Here is a 13,111-nt window from a genome sequence, read left to right as displayed (position 1 = left end):
GCCCATCTCTGCAAGTTTTATGTTCAGTTGTGGAATTTTTTTTCTCTTTCATGCTGTTCGCACGTTCGTTCGTGTTGCTTTTCGGAGAACGCCACCATCTCGACTTTCGACAGATTTAAATCTTTAGCTATTGCCGCCTAGGGCGAGGAAGATGGGTCGATGACGCCGATGCGTGTGTGCTCGTGCTATCACGAGAGCCCGCGCTCATCTATGCTACTTTCAGCTTCAATTCTAGAATTTATTTTTCTCTTTAATGCTCTTTGCACATTCGTTCGTGCTGCTATTTGAAGAACGCCATCGTCTCATTCTTCGACAGGTATAAGTCTATAGCTAACGCCGACTAGGGCAAAGAAAGTGAGTCGGATGACGACGAGCCGGGTGTACTCGTGCCATCACAAGAGCCCGCACTCGTCTCTGCTTGTTTTTTCTCCAATTCTAGAATTTCTATTTCTATTTTGTGCTCTTCGCACGTTCGTTCGTATTCCTTTTCAATGAACGGCATCGTATCGTCCTTCGACAGGTCTAAGTCTAGCTATCGCCGCCTTGGGCAAAGAAGGTGAGTAGGCTGAACCCGATCCAGGTGCACTCATGCCATCGCGATTGCCCGCGCCCATTTATGCTAGTGTTTATTTCAATTCTACAGTTTCTTTTTCTCTTTCGTGCTCTTCGCACGTGCGTTCGGGTTGCATTTCGAAGAACGTCTCGTCTTCTGACAGGTTCAAATCTTTAGCTATCGCGGCGTACGGCAATGAAGGTGAGTCGGGTGACGCCGGTCCGCGTGCACTCGTGCCATCACGAGAGCCCGCACCCATCTCTGCTTGTTTTTTCTCCAATTATAGAATTACTGCTTCCATTCTGTGCTCTTCGCACGCTGATTTGTGTTGTTTTTCGAAGAATGCCATTGTCTCGTCCTTCGACAAGTTTAAATCTTTAGCTTTTGCCGCCTAGAGTAAAGAAGGTGAGTCGGATGACGCCGATCCGTGTGTGCTCGTGCCATCACGAGAGCCCCCGCCCATCTCTCCTAGCTTTATCTTCAATTCTTGAATTTCTTCTTTAGCAGGGATTGTGCAGCAAAAAGGGAGACAAACGCTCAGTATTGCAGTAGGTATGTCGTCTCTGCTTCCAAGTGAAGTGAGTTGCCAAGGAGGGCTTGTTTTTGCTGTTTTTGATGCTGTGATGTTGTTGCCGATGCTGCAGTTGATTGGCTCAGCCGATATTCGCGCCTGCCGGTACAAATGAATCCTCGCTGCACCCGCCACGCCACGGGCACGCATGTAGGAGCACTGGCGTCGGCAGAACTTACAGCTTCTGGAGCAGGGACTCGTCAGCAAAAAGGCAGACATGCACTCAGCATAGCAGTAGGTACGTCGTCGTTTCTACGAAGCGAAGTGAATTGCCGCAGAGAACTCGTTTTTGTAGCTTTTGATGCGGTGACGCTGTTGCCGATGCTGCAGTTTTTACAGTCGTTTCTGCAGGTACCAGGGAATCCTCGCCGCACCCGCCACCCCACGTGCACGCTTGTAGGAGCACTGGCGTCGATACAGCTTGCAGCTTCCGGAGCAGGGAATCTGAAGAAAAAAGTCAGATAAGCGCTCAGCGTGGCAGCAGGTACGTCGTTGCTGCTACCAAGTGAATCGCCGCGGAGCACTCATTTTTGTAGCTTTTTATGGTGTGACGTTGTTTTCGATGCTGCAGTTTATTGACAGTCGTGCCTGCAGGTGCCAAGGAATCCTCGCCGGACCCGTCACGCCACGTGCACGCTTGTAGAAGCACAGGCGTCGGCACAACTTGCAGCTTCCTGAGCACGGAATCTGCAGCAAAAAGGCCGACTAGCACTCAGCGTTGCAGTTGGTACGTCGTCGCTGCTGCCAAGTGAAGTGAATCACCGCGGAGCACTCATTTTAGTAGCTTTTGATCGTGTGACGCTGTTTCCGATGCTGCAGGTTGGCACAGCTGACAGTCGCGCCTGCAGCTACCAGGGAATCCTCGCTGCACCCGCCTCGCCACGTGCATGCTTGTAAGAGCAATGGCGTCTGCACAACTTGCAGCTTCTGGAGCAGGGAATGTGCAGCAAAAATGCAGACACGCACTCAGCGTGCAGTAGGTCAGTCGCCGCTGCTGCCAAATGAATTGCCGCGGAGCTTTCGTTTTTCTAGCTTTTGATGCTGTGAAGTTGTTGCCGATGCTGCAGTTCAGAATGAACTCAGAAACACCAGAATGTCCAATATAAATGTGTCAGGTTCATATAGGTTTGTTACAGTTGCAAAAAATCCCCATCAGACCTTTTCCAAACAGCCAATTTAGAGACCCTACCACTGAGACAAAACTAGGAAAGAATAATTCTGTTCTCCTTAATTTACCATAACAAACTTGGAATAAACAAAAATGCATATTTTCGTTCAGTTACCCAGCAACAAACCCGTTCTTTCCTTTCAAAGAAGGTGAGCGAGTTCTTGTGCAGAACAAATGTGTTCAAAGCCTCACTTTTCCTGAGCACAGTTTGCACATGCAATTGGATCAAATAAAGTTCATTGTCTGTCTGTCTGTCTGTCTGTCTGTCTACCTCCCAATGTGGTTGAGTGTTCGACGGTGTCTTATTTCTTGAGTGCATTCTGCAATAGCTAACAATGTTTCACATTGTCGTGGCATTGTGTTTGTACTTCACTTTGTACGTCTTATGTAGGTTCTTCTAATGCCTTACTGTTTCGACCAAATGTACTATCGGCCAAAAAAGTAAACGGACCACGGCACCGGTGGCCGGAGCGGCTGCAGGGCCACACCGGGGCGCTGCTATCTCGCTCCGCGCGCTGACGGCGAGAGTGCCCCGAGTGACGCCAGACTTCACCCTCTCTCTCGCGCGGGGCCTTGTCGCGCTTGATAAATTTCTAGTGCGCCGTTCGGTTGCTCTGCTGCTGACGGTCGCGACGAAGGGGACTGTGCATCGCCGGTAGTTTAGCACATTGGCGCTTTCGAACAGTAGTGGACGGCCGCGGGGCATCAAACCGCGCCACTGAGAAGGAACGAAGACTCGTTCTTAACGTTGTTTTGCTTATATTCACCATACCTCTCATATTAGTGCATTTCGCTATCGTCCACCGCTGCTCGATTTTAGGCAACACAACGAAAGCAGCCGCAACGGCGGCTACGGTGACGCGCGCTTGCAGGTGCCAAGCTTTACTGCTGGCGCGGGTTCTCTGTCGATATTACTTTTCCGGCATTGTCTCCAGCAGTGGGTTTATTGACTATAGCAGTGCGCCTCTCCACACTGCTTTAATTCGCTACTGCAATACACAGTCCGTTATGACATTTTCTTTACAAAAGTTCCGTCAGAAAGAGATGATTGGAAAGTCTAATCGGAAAAACAAGTCGCTCGTGAAAGTTTATTCACGGAAGAAAATAAAAAATGGGGTTCCATGCGTTGAAAAGGTCCTCAATGGGATGAAAATTCGCCGTCGACCGCGATGACTTGGCCTACTCGCCTTGGCATCGAGTCATAGAGCGCGGCCACTAGCTCCGGACGTCCGCGTAGTGCTTTCCACTCTTCCTTCACGGCACGCCAAAGCTGATCCGCTGTGCCACCACACAGGCGCCGTGAGGCAAGAGTCTTCTTCAACATTCCCCAAATGTTCTCGATGGGGTTAAGATCAGCCCCGTTAGGCGGCCACGGAAGCTGACGCACAGCGTAGCTCTCCAGAAGTGCGCTCACAGCGCGAGCTTTGTGCACGGGGCTGCGATCGTGCTGGAACATGTAGCACCCGTCCCGGAATGGCCCGTCCAGAACGTATGGAATCAAGTGCTTGACGAGGAGTTCGCAGTACTTCGACCCAGTGAACGAGCCCTCAATCCGCACGAGTGGGCCAAGGCCGTCCTTACTGATGGCGCCCCAAACACTAACCGAGCAGCGGCCGCTGCTGAGCACGCTGTGGATGTGGCCGGGGTCATATCTGGGCATATGAGAGAGCAGTCATTAACATATGTCGGGTACCAAACTTTACGCGCAGCCACCTCACTCTGCTGTAGAAAATAAAATAATGAAGGCTTAAATCATACCCTTTCTAACATTCAGCTCGCTGATATGCAATGACGCAAAAGAAACACTTCCTAGTCAATTCTGCACCTACGTGCAGTCATGCAGTAAGACGAGAAATGAGGCTGTACAGCATTCTTAAGGCTAGTATGCGTTGCAAACAATCCCTATTTTTTAGCACTGACTAGCTACGCAAACGTTACCCGCAATTTTCCTCAGCTGCAAGGATGACAGGTCGTACCTGCTGTTCAACGGACGCCACAGACACTGCTGTTGGTCCCAGCGTGTGCTGAACGTTGACTCATCCGTGAAGATGACCTCCCGCCACTCCTCTGCAGTCCATTGCTCGAACGCTCGGGCAAAATTCAGTCGCTCTTCCCTCTGCTTCGCCGTCAGGTGCGGCTTCTGAGCGGCAACGCAGTTCATGAGACCTGCCTCTCGCAGTCTGCTCCTGATAGTCTCGCTGCAGCAACTGAGGTCCAGTGCGTCGCGAATTTCCCTGGCGTTCAGAAAGGGGTCAACAACAGCGGCAGCAACTATCTGTTGGTCCTCTTCCAACGTTGTAAGCCTTGGCCGCCCACTGCGCTGAGCATCAGCAATTCTGCCGTATTCATCCCTATAGGCTTGAATAATGCGGCTCACCGATGTTCTGCTCCTCCTGGTGCGGCTGCAGATTTCACGCTGAGGGACACATTCTATGCTAAGCCGCACGATGCGCCTTCTCTCCTCGATCGGCACCCGAGATGGCATTTTTGTGACGGAACGAATGCGACCGTTCTCGTTTTTAAACATTTCCTAGTCTTCCAGTGTCCAATGGCTGGACACAACCATATCTGGATAGCAGCGCGCACTACAAAGCGCGTCGCCGACACCGTTCCAGAGAACAAAAAGGAATATTGAACGCCGGTGTCCTCCTATTGGCGCCTTTGCTGTGGCACAGCGGATCCGCTGCATCATACCGTGAAGGAAGGGTGGGAAGCGCTACGCGGACGTCCGGAGCTAGTGGCCGCTCTCTATGACTCGATGCCAAGGCGAGTAGGCCAAGTAATCGCGGTCGATGGCGAATTTTCATCCCATTGAGGACCTTTTCAACGCATGGAACCCCATTTTTTATTTTCTTCCGTGAATAAACTTTCACGAGCGACTTGTTTTTCCGATTAGTCTTTCCAATCATCTCTTTCTGACGGAACTTTTGTAAAGAAAGTGTCATAACGGACTGTGTATTGCAGTAGCGAATTAAAGCAGTGTGGAGAGGCGCACTGCTATAGTCAATAAACCCACTGCTGGAGACAATGCCGGAAAAGTAATATCGACAGAGAACCCGCGCCGGCAGTAAAGCTTGGCACCTGCAAGCGCGCGTCACCGTAGCCGCCGTTGCGGCTGCTTTCGTTGTGTTGCCTAAAATCGAGCAGCGGTGGACGATAGCGAAATGCACTAATATGAGAGGTATGGTGAATATAAGCAAAACAACGTTAAGAACGAGTCTTCGTTCCTTCTCAGTGGCGCGGTTTGATGCCCCGCGGCCGTCCACTACTGTTCGAAAGCGCCAATGTGCTAAACTACCGGCGATGCACAGTCCCCTTCGTCGCGACCGTCAGCAGCAGAGCAACCGAACGGCGCACTAGAAATTTATCAAGCGCGACAAGGCCCCGCGCGAGAGAGAGGGTGAAGTCTGGCGTCACTCGGGGCACTCTCGCCGTCAGCGCGTGGAGCGAGATAGCAGCGCCCCGGTGTGGCCCCGCAGCCGCTCCGGCCACCGGTGCCGTGGTCCGTTTACTTTTTTGGCCGATAGTACATCGTATTCTTATATACCGTTTTGCTATGTACCCCCACTTTTGCCTAAAGCCTGACATCCAGGCTGGCAGTCCGTAATAAATAAATAAATAAATTACTGTTTCGAATGGAGTTATCCTGAGTCCTCTGGGTACTGTACAATTCAGTATGGAATTCTTCCGCGGTTTTTACTATACCTTCGAGATTGCTGCTGATATTACCCTGCTTATCTTTCACTGCATACAACTTGGTTTGTACTATGCCAAGTTTCCTTCTCACTGACTTCAGGCTGCGTCCATTTGTTACGGCTGCTTCAGTCTTTCTCACATTTATAATTTGGAATATCACTAATTTTCGCCATAATAATAAGTTTTGACAGCTCCGCGAATTCTGTCTTATCTCTTGAGTTGGACATTTTCATTCTTTGTCGTGTCTTTATTAGGTCTTTTGGTACTTGCGAGATCTTGCCTACTGGTTGCCTTGGTGCCTCGCCTCCCACTTCTATTGCTACCTATGACGCCAGCCCCAGTTACGGTTTCATCATTACCTCTATTTCATCTTCTTATCTCTGTTCTAAGGCTGCATATTTGCTTGCAAGCGTCAGCCTGAATTTATCTGCTTTTAGCTATGCTGCCTCTAGGTTGACCTGTTTCTTCGTGACCAATTTTACTTTTTCGCTCTTCTAATTGAGCTGAATCCTAGCCCTCACTAGCCTATGATTACTGCACTTTGCCCTACCTATCACTTCTAGATCCTGCACTATGCTGGAATCGGCAGAAAGTATGAAATCAATTTCATTTTTGTTTCACTGTAAGAGCTTTTCCAGGTCCACTTTCTGTTGCTACGGTTCATGAAAATGGTGTCCCTTATTCTCAGCTTATTTCTTTTTGCTAATTCTACCAGCATCTCTCCTCAAGCGTTCCTAGAAACGACGCCGTGGTGGCGAATTGCTTCTTCACCAGCTTAACCTTCGCTTTTGCATTGAAGTCACCCATTACTTGAATATACTGAGTTTGCACTTTTGTCATCGCTAATTCAACATCTTCCTTAAACTAATCTACTTTATCATCATCGAGACTGAATGTTGGAGCGTAGGCTTTTACTAGCTTTAATCTACATCTCTTACTAACTTTCATTACAACTACTGCTACTCTCTTATTAATGCTGTAGAATTCGTCAATGTTGTCCTCTTTGTCCTTATGGATTAGGAATCCTACCCCGTATTCCTTCTTATCTGGGAGACCTCTATAGCAGAGGACATGGCCGTTAATCTGCAGTGTATAAGCATCGTCAATTCTTCTAATCTCGCTGAGGTGAATGACATCCCAAACGATATCTGATAGTTCCTCAAAGGAGCCTGCTAAGCTAGCCTCACTCAACAGTGTTCGGCTGTTAAAGATTGCCACGGTGAGTTTCCATTGGCGCCCTGTCTGGGTGAAAAGATTATTAACACCCTCTGCTGCGTTACAGGTCTGACCGCCGCCTTGGTCATGGGCTGCGCGCGCAGCTGCTGGGGCCTGAGGGCCATGAGTGAATTGTAGGAATCATGAGGGAATGGGTGGCTGAACACTGCTCCAGGGAGGCCAATTCCTGGGGTGCTGAGGGAGTGTCTTTGTTGAAGCTTAGTGGGCTTTCCTAATTTGGTTGTACCTGGATTAGTATAGCCCCACTCGCTCTCGCCATTTTTGCCGATGTCAGGCATCACTGTAAGCCTGCAGATGTAGTGCACTGGAGGACGTCGAAGTGCCACAATGTAATTAGCTGAAACCTAATTAGTGAATTCTTGGTAATTAGTCGATTATGCATTTCACTTTTTTGTGCGAATAATGTCCGCCTCTTCGAGTAGACCAGCTCATGGACTAGAATTGTGCTATCTGCCACTGGGAATTTTTGTTAATTGAGAGTGTTCGGTGAAACGCCCGATATGTAACACCACGTCCAGTACCTATGTAGAACTTATTCATCGGCACGGCGTAAGCTTGCGTCTAACGGTTGCCGTGGTAGCAATCCATGACGTCACCACCGTCATCTTGCTGCTGTCGTCGCGTACATGTTCGTGTAAGACACACGGCTGTTCGCGTATGCACAAACACGTTAGTACACTTTGCAACGCCTTGCGTAATCTCAAACAATTCTGGGTAGCCAGCTACCAGCAAAAGACTTCGCACAGGGCATGGGATCTGCTTCATTTTTTTTAGATAACTATCTGCATAAGCTGTGCAAAAGAGAATACAGACCAACTAGAGAGGAATCATCAGTTTTGACCTACGGAATGGGTTGAATGCATCCGTTAGTTGGGAACGGATTCGCGTAAAACAAACAGTTTGTTAACCGTTATAGGCCAAGAAAAGGACTGAACGTATGCGTGTCTGGCTTAGCAGGCGCGATATTATCCAGACAATACGCTGGCCAGACTTTTTCCCACCCATAAATAACACTCGTAAGAGTCGGTTGCTCTTCAGCCGGACCTTTTGTTGTCTAGTTGTGAAATCAATTTGCGCCTATATCCGTCGTGCACTCTCACCGTAGTGTACTTTTTATCTGACAGCAGCATTGTCACTCCTAAGATGCTCATCTCATTTCTGTTTCACAAAGTGCTTGTCTTATATAAAATCAAATATTTCTTTCTGTTGACCTCGTGCGTTTAATTCCCTGACTCTCATAAAAACAACGTAAATGATTTAAGCTGTAATCAGCTGGAATAGCAGATAATATTTAGGTCGCAAACAAATTGGATTAGATCTCACTAACTCTCACTCATAGCGCAAAGAAATGCGAATAGCAGCACGAGCATGCTCGCGCAGGTTGCCCACGCTCTCACACTGTTTTCAATAGATGAAGCGCCAATAGATGAAGCGCCAACAGGACAGGAATGTTTTACTCTCACACTGAACCCACAGGAATGGTAAAAAAGGAGCTAATGGGACGTGATCTTTCTTGGAAGCTAACATAGCACGTCTCGTAAAGTGATCATCGTTACCGCTTAAACCGCACGAAGGCATCATTTATGGAGTCCGCGTGCGTCGAAGCGATAAAGAGCCGGTGATCGTGCCTCAGCTGCACTTTGCGAGATCAGGATGGCCGCCGCCTGCGGGGGACCAAGCACAGGATAATCCACCTTGTGGTGAATGTACATTTATTCATTTTCTTGTTCATTTCTTGCTCTGAAGCATACGTCTGCCTCTACTAAAAATGCTCATTCACAAGATATCCCGCCGATCAAGTTAGATAGATGCGAATAAAAGTGTAGCTGCGTGACTCTTCGTTAGGCCGTCTTACTCCTGCCAGAGAAAAAGTACACTATGGTGAATACTGAGAGTACACGACGGATATAGGCGCAAATTAATTTCACAACTAGACAACAAAAGGTGCGGCTATGTATTTATGTTATTTATGGGTGGCAAAAAGTCTGGCCAACGTATGGTCTGGATAATATCCCCCCTGCTAAGCCAGATACGCATACGTTCAGTCCTTTTCTTGGCTGCAACACTCGTTCGCCTCATTTCGCTTCACTGCTAAAGCAGCGAAAAAATAACGGCAACACAAGCCAGAGAAGTACACAGGAAAAAAAATAAATTCTATGTTTTTACGTGCCAAAACTGTTATTTGATTATGAGGCACGCCGTTGTGGGAGACTCCGGATTAATTTTGACCACTTCGGTTTCTTTAACGTGCCCCCAATGCACTGGTGGTTTTGGACTTTGCACCTGTCGAAATGCGGCTTCTTATATTTATCTTAAGTATTATATGATCTGCCCATCTCCATTTTCATCTCTTAATGTCAATTACACTATCGGCTATCCCTGTTTGCTCTATGATCCATAGCGCTCTATCCCTGTCTCTTAACGTTACGCCTAAAATTCTTCGTTCCGTCGCTCTTTGCGCGATCCTCAAATTATTCTAAAGCTTCTTTGTCAATGTCTAAGTTTCTGCTCTATACGTTAGCTCCGGTAGAATGCCTTGATTGTACACCTTTCTTTTCAATGATAGTAATGAGGTTCCAGTCAGGATCTGGAAATGTGTGCCGTATGCACTCACACCCATTTTATTCTTCTGCAAGTTTCCTTCTCATGGTCAGGGTTCCCTGCGAGTAATTGACCTAGGTAAACGTACTCCTTCACAGAATCCCCACAGGGGCGTCTGCGTCAGCAGGCGTTTGGTGTGTTGCGACACCACGTACCCGAGCACACGAGGGTTGGACCCTCCCGCGTGTAGCCGTGCGCGGCTTAGCCGTGTCTGGGGAAAAGGGGATCCTGGGGGTTGAGCCGAAGCTGGGTGTTTGGACCTTGACCTTTAAGGTCCCCCAGCGGTGGCAACACACCTCTTCAGCCTCGGCTTCACATAGACGGCACCTCCAGGCTGACCCACCTGGAGGAAATCGGCAGTCGCCTTTTCCTGTCTCTTTCTTCCTACAACCTTCGTCTTTCCCTTACTTTCCACCTTTCCTGTCTCCTTCTCTCTTCTATTTACTTCCTTTCTCCTTGGCGGCAAGGGTTAACCCTGTGTGGTTATCCAACCTTGGGTACACCATATTTGGTTATAGTAGCGGCGTACGACTGGCGTCGGGCAGACTTGCATGCAAGCTCTGCCGCGTCCCCTCGTTGGGCTCTGTGGTGGGCGGTCGGCGCTGTTGCCCAATGTATACATTTTTTCATGGAAACGCCTTTCCCCAAACTTCCTGATCGCCCTCAGAAACGAGGGCGCACCGAAGATTTATTCCAGTTTTTCAGACGCCAAATCCAAAACTTCCCCCGTTTTCACGTTATTCGCTCTGAAAAGACAGACACACCAGTGCGAACCATTTCACCGTTCCTTGTGTCGAAGACCTTGACTGATGTTTTTGGTCCAGGTTACAAGGCGCCGAGGATGGCAAGCGGCGACCTCCTCTTGGAGCTCCGCGACCAGAAGCAATATGACAAACTACCAAAGCTAGTGTCATTTGGGGAGACCCACATAATAGTAACCCCGCACCGTACAATGAACACCACCCGTGGTATTGTGTCAGATGATGATTTGCTTGAGCTGACTGAAGCGGAACTCCTGGAGGGCTTCAGCGAACAAAATGTGATCAATGTCAGAACAATTAAGATGAGGCGGGATGGTAAAGAGATTCAGACGAAGCACCTAATAATTACTTTGGGATCAATTTTCTTGCCCGAATCAATCGAGGCCGGGTACATCAAGCTCCGTGTTAGTCCGTACGTGCCAAACCCGCTCCGTTGTTTCAAATGCCAGCGCTTTGGCCACAGCTCGCAGAGCTGCCGAGGTCGCAAAACTTGTGCTAAATGCAGTGCCCGAGAACACACCACTGAAACTTGTGAGAACGCTCTCCACTGTGTAAACTGTGATGGGGAGCACGCTGCGTACTCGCGGTCGTGCCCACCCTGGAAGAAAGAAAAAGAAATCGTAACGATCAAAGTGAAAGAAAATATCTCATTCAAGGAGGCACGCAGGCGGGTTGCATACCTTCCTAAGGCCAGCTTTGCCGAAGTGGCGCGTCAGGGGGCAGCGTCAAGACGGCCTCCGGCGGCTGTCCGACCCACAAGCCGCGAGTCGGCAGTTACGCCATCTGCCCCCGCGGCGGTTGCAGCTAACGCTGCTCCGTCAACCGAGGAGAAGGCACCATCGACCCCGAAGGCGGGCGCAGCCTATGCTGCCTCAACCTCCCAGGTCCCTTCCAGCGCTGGCAACGGCCGGCGCAGCCAAATCCCCCAGGGAGCCCCATCGACCTCCGGGCTGGTGGGCGGAGGGGTCTTGCCCTCCAAGGCGGGACTCTCCCTGGTAACTTCTTGCTCGCAAGGGCACGTGTCAGGCGCCTCACAAGAGGCAATGGACACTACACCTATCCTCAAGGGGCGCCAAGCGCCTAAGGAGCGGCGAGGTTCCCTCGAACGCTCCAGAAAGGGCAAGACCCCGATTACAGGGCCTCGAAAGAGCTCTGTAATCTAATCTCTGAAATCTCTGTAATGAATACTTCTGTTTCCGTACACACAGCACCTATTTACTTCAAATATGGATACACAGATAATACAATGGAACGTCAGAGGTCTTCTTAGAAACCTTGATGATGTGCAGGAACTCATCCGCAAACACAATCCAAAAGTGCTGTGTCTACAGGAAACACACTTAAAATAGAAACACACAAATTTCCTCCTACAGTATGTTACGTTTCGCAGAGATCGCGATGATGCTCTCGCATCATCGGGCGGTGTTGCCATTGTTATTCAGAAAGGCATAGCGTGTCAACGTTTGCAGCTACAAACGCCCCTTGAAGCAGTGGCTGTTCGTGCTGTTCTCCTAAACAAACTTATCACTGTGTGCTCGCTCTACATACCCCCACATTAAAAATGAACTAAATATGAATTTCAATCCTTCATAGATGAATTGCCAGAACCTTATATTGTTCTTGGCGATTTCAATGCACACAACTACCTGTGGGGCGACCCTCGTATAGATGCGCGAGGACGATTTGTTGAACAGTTCCTTCTCTCTTCTGGTGCGTGCCTGTTGAATAAGAAGGAACATACATATTACTCTCTTGCAAACAGAACCCATTGTTCAATAGATCTTACCATAGTCTCCCCGTCTGTACTGCTTGAACTTGAATGGCAAGTTCGCAACAACCCTTAAGGCAGCGACCACTTCCCTATACTGCTAAGATCACCTACAGAAAACGAATATACACCACACGCTCCTGGTGGAAGATTGAGACAGCTGATTGGGAGAAATTTCGATCTCTTACTAGTATCTCATGGGCTGACATGTCTTCGTTAGGAATTAATGCTGCAGTGGAGTTTTTCACAGCCTTCATAATATATGCCGCATATAAATGCATATCACAAGTAAATGGCTTGGCATGTAAACGGTGTGTCCCGTGGTGGAACGACGATTGTAGGATGGCTCGAAAGAAACAAAACAAAGCGTGGGGGTTGCTACGCGCCTCTCCCACTGCGGAGAATCTTATCAACTTTAAAAAAGTAAAATCACAAGGCAGGCGAACCCGCCGACAGGCCAGAAGAGACAGTTGGCAGAAGTTTTTATCGGGTATCAACACGTTTACAGATGAGGCCAAAGTCTGGAACAAGGTAAATAGCATAAGAGGGCGACAAACATACTCCCTCCCTTTGGTAAACACACAAGGCGGTACCCTGCAAGACCAGGCTGATGCTCTGGGTGAACACTTCGAGCGCGTGTCTAGCTCCACTCACTATTCAGAGAACTTCTTTAAATATAAAGAAATAGAAGAACTCAAGCCCCTGCATCGGAAATGCACGCCAAACGATCCTTATAGTCACCCTTTTACCATTGCTG

At 48.9% G+C, this 13,111-nt stretch overlaps 1 long non-coding RNA gene across 2 annotated transcripts; it reads left to right on the top strand.

The window, feature by feature from the left end:
* The first annotated feature begins 769 nt into the window (after positions 1–769).
* LOC135919194 (uncharacterized) lies at positions 770–2,544 on the top strand. Of its 2 annotated transcripts, none has more exons than XR_010569913.2 (4): positions 770–1,362; positions 1,476–1,608; positions 1,719–1,851; positions 1,944–2,544. It is a non-coding gene; the product is annotated as an uncharacterized lncRNA (long non-coding RNA). The 2 variants fall into 2 exon arrangements; XR_011512621.1 differs by having other exon boundaries at positions 1,464–1,608.
* The last annotated feature ends 10,567 nt before the right edge of the window (positions 2,545–13,111 follow it).

Source organism: Dermacentor albipictus, chromosome 1 (assembly GCF_038994185.2).
Source record: "Dermacentor albipictus isolate Rhodes 1998 colony chromosome 1, USDA_Dalb.pri_finalv2, whole genome shotgun sequence".
In the NCBI taxonomy this organism is placed as follows: Eukaryota; Metazoa; Arthropoda; class Arachnida; order Ixodida; family Ixodidae; genus Dermacentor; species Dermacentor albipictus.
The sequence above is the reverse complement of the archived record's forward strand: the minus strand, read 5'-3'. Positions and strand labels throughout refer to the sequence as shown.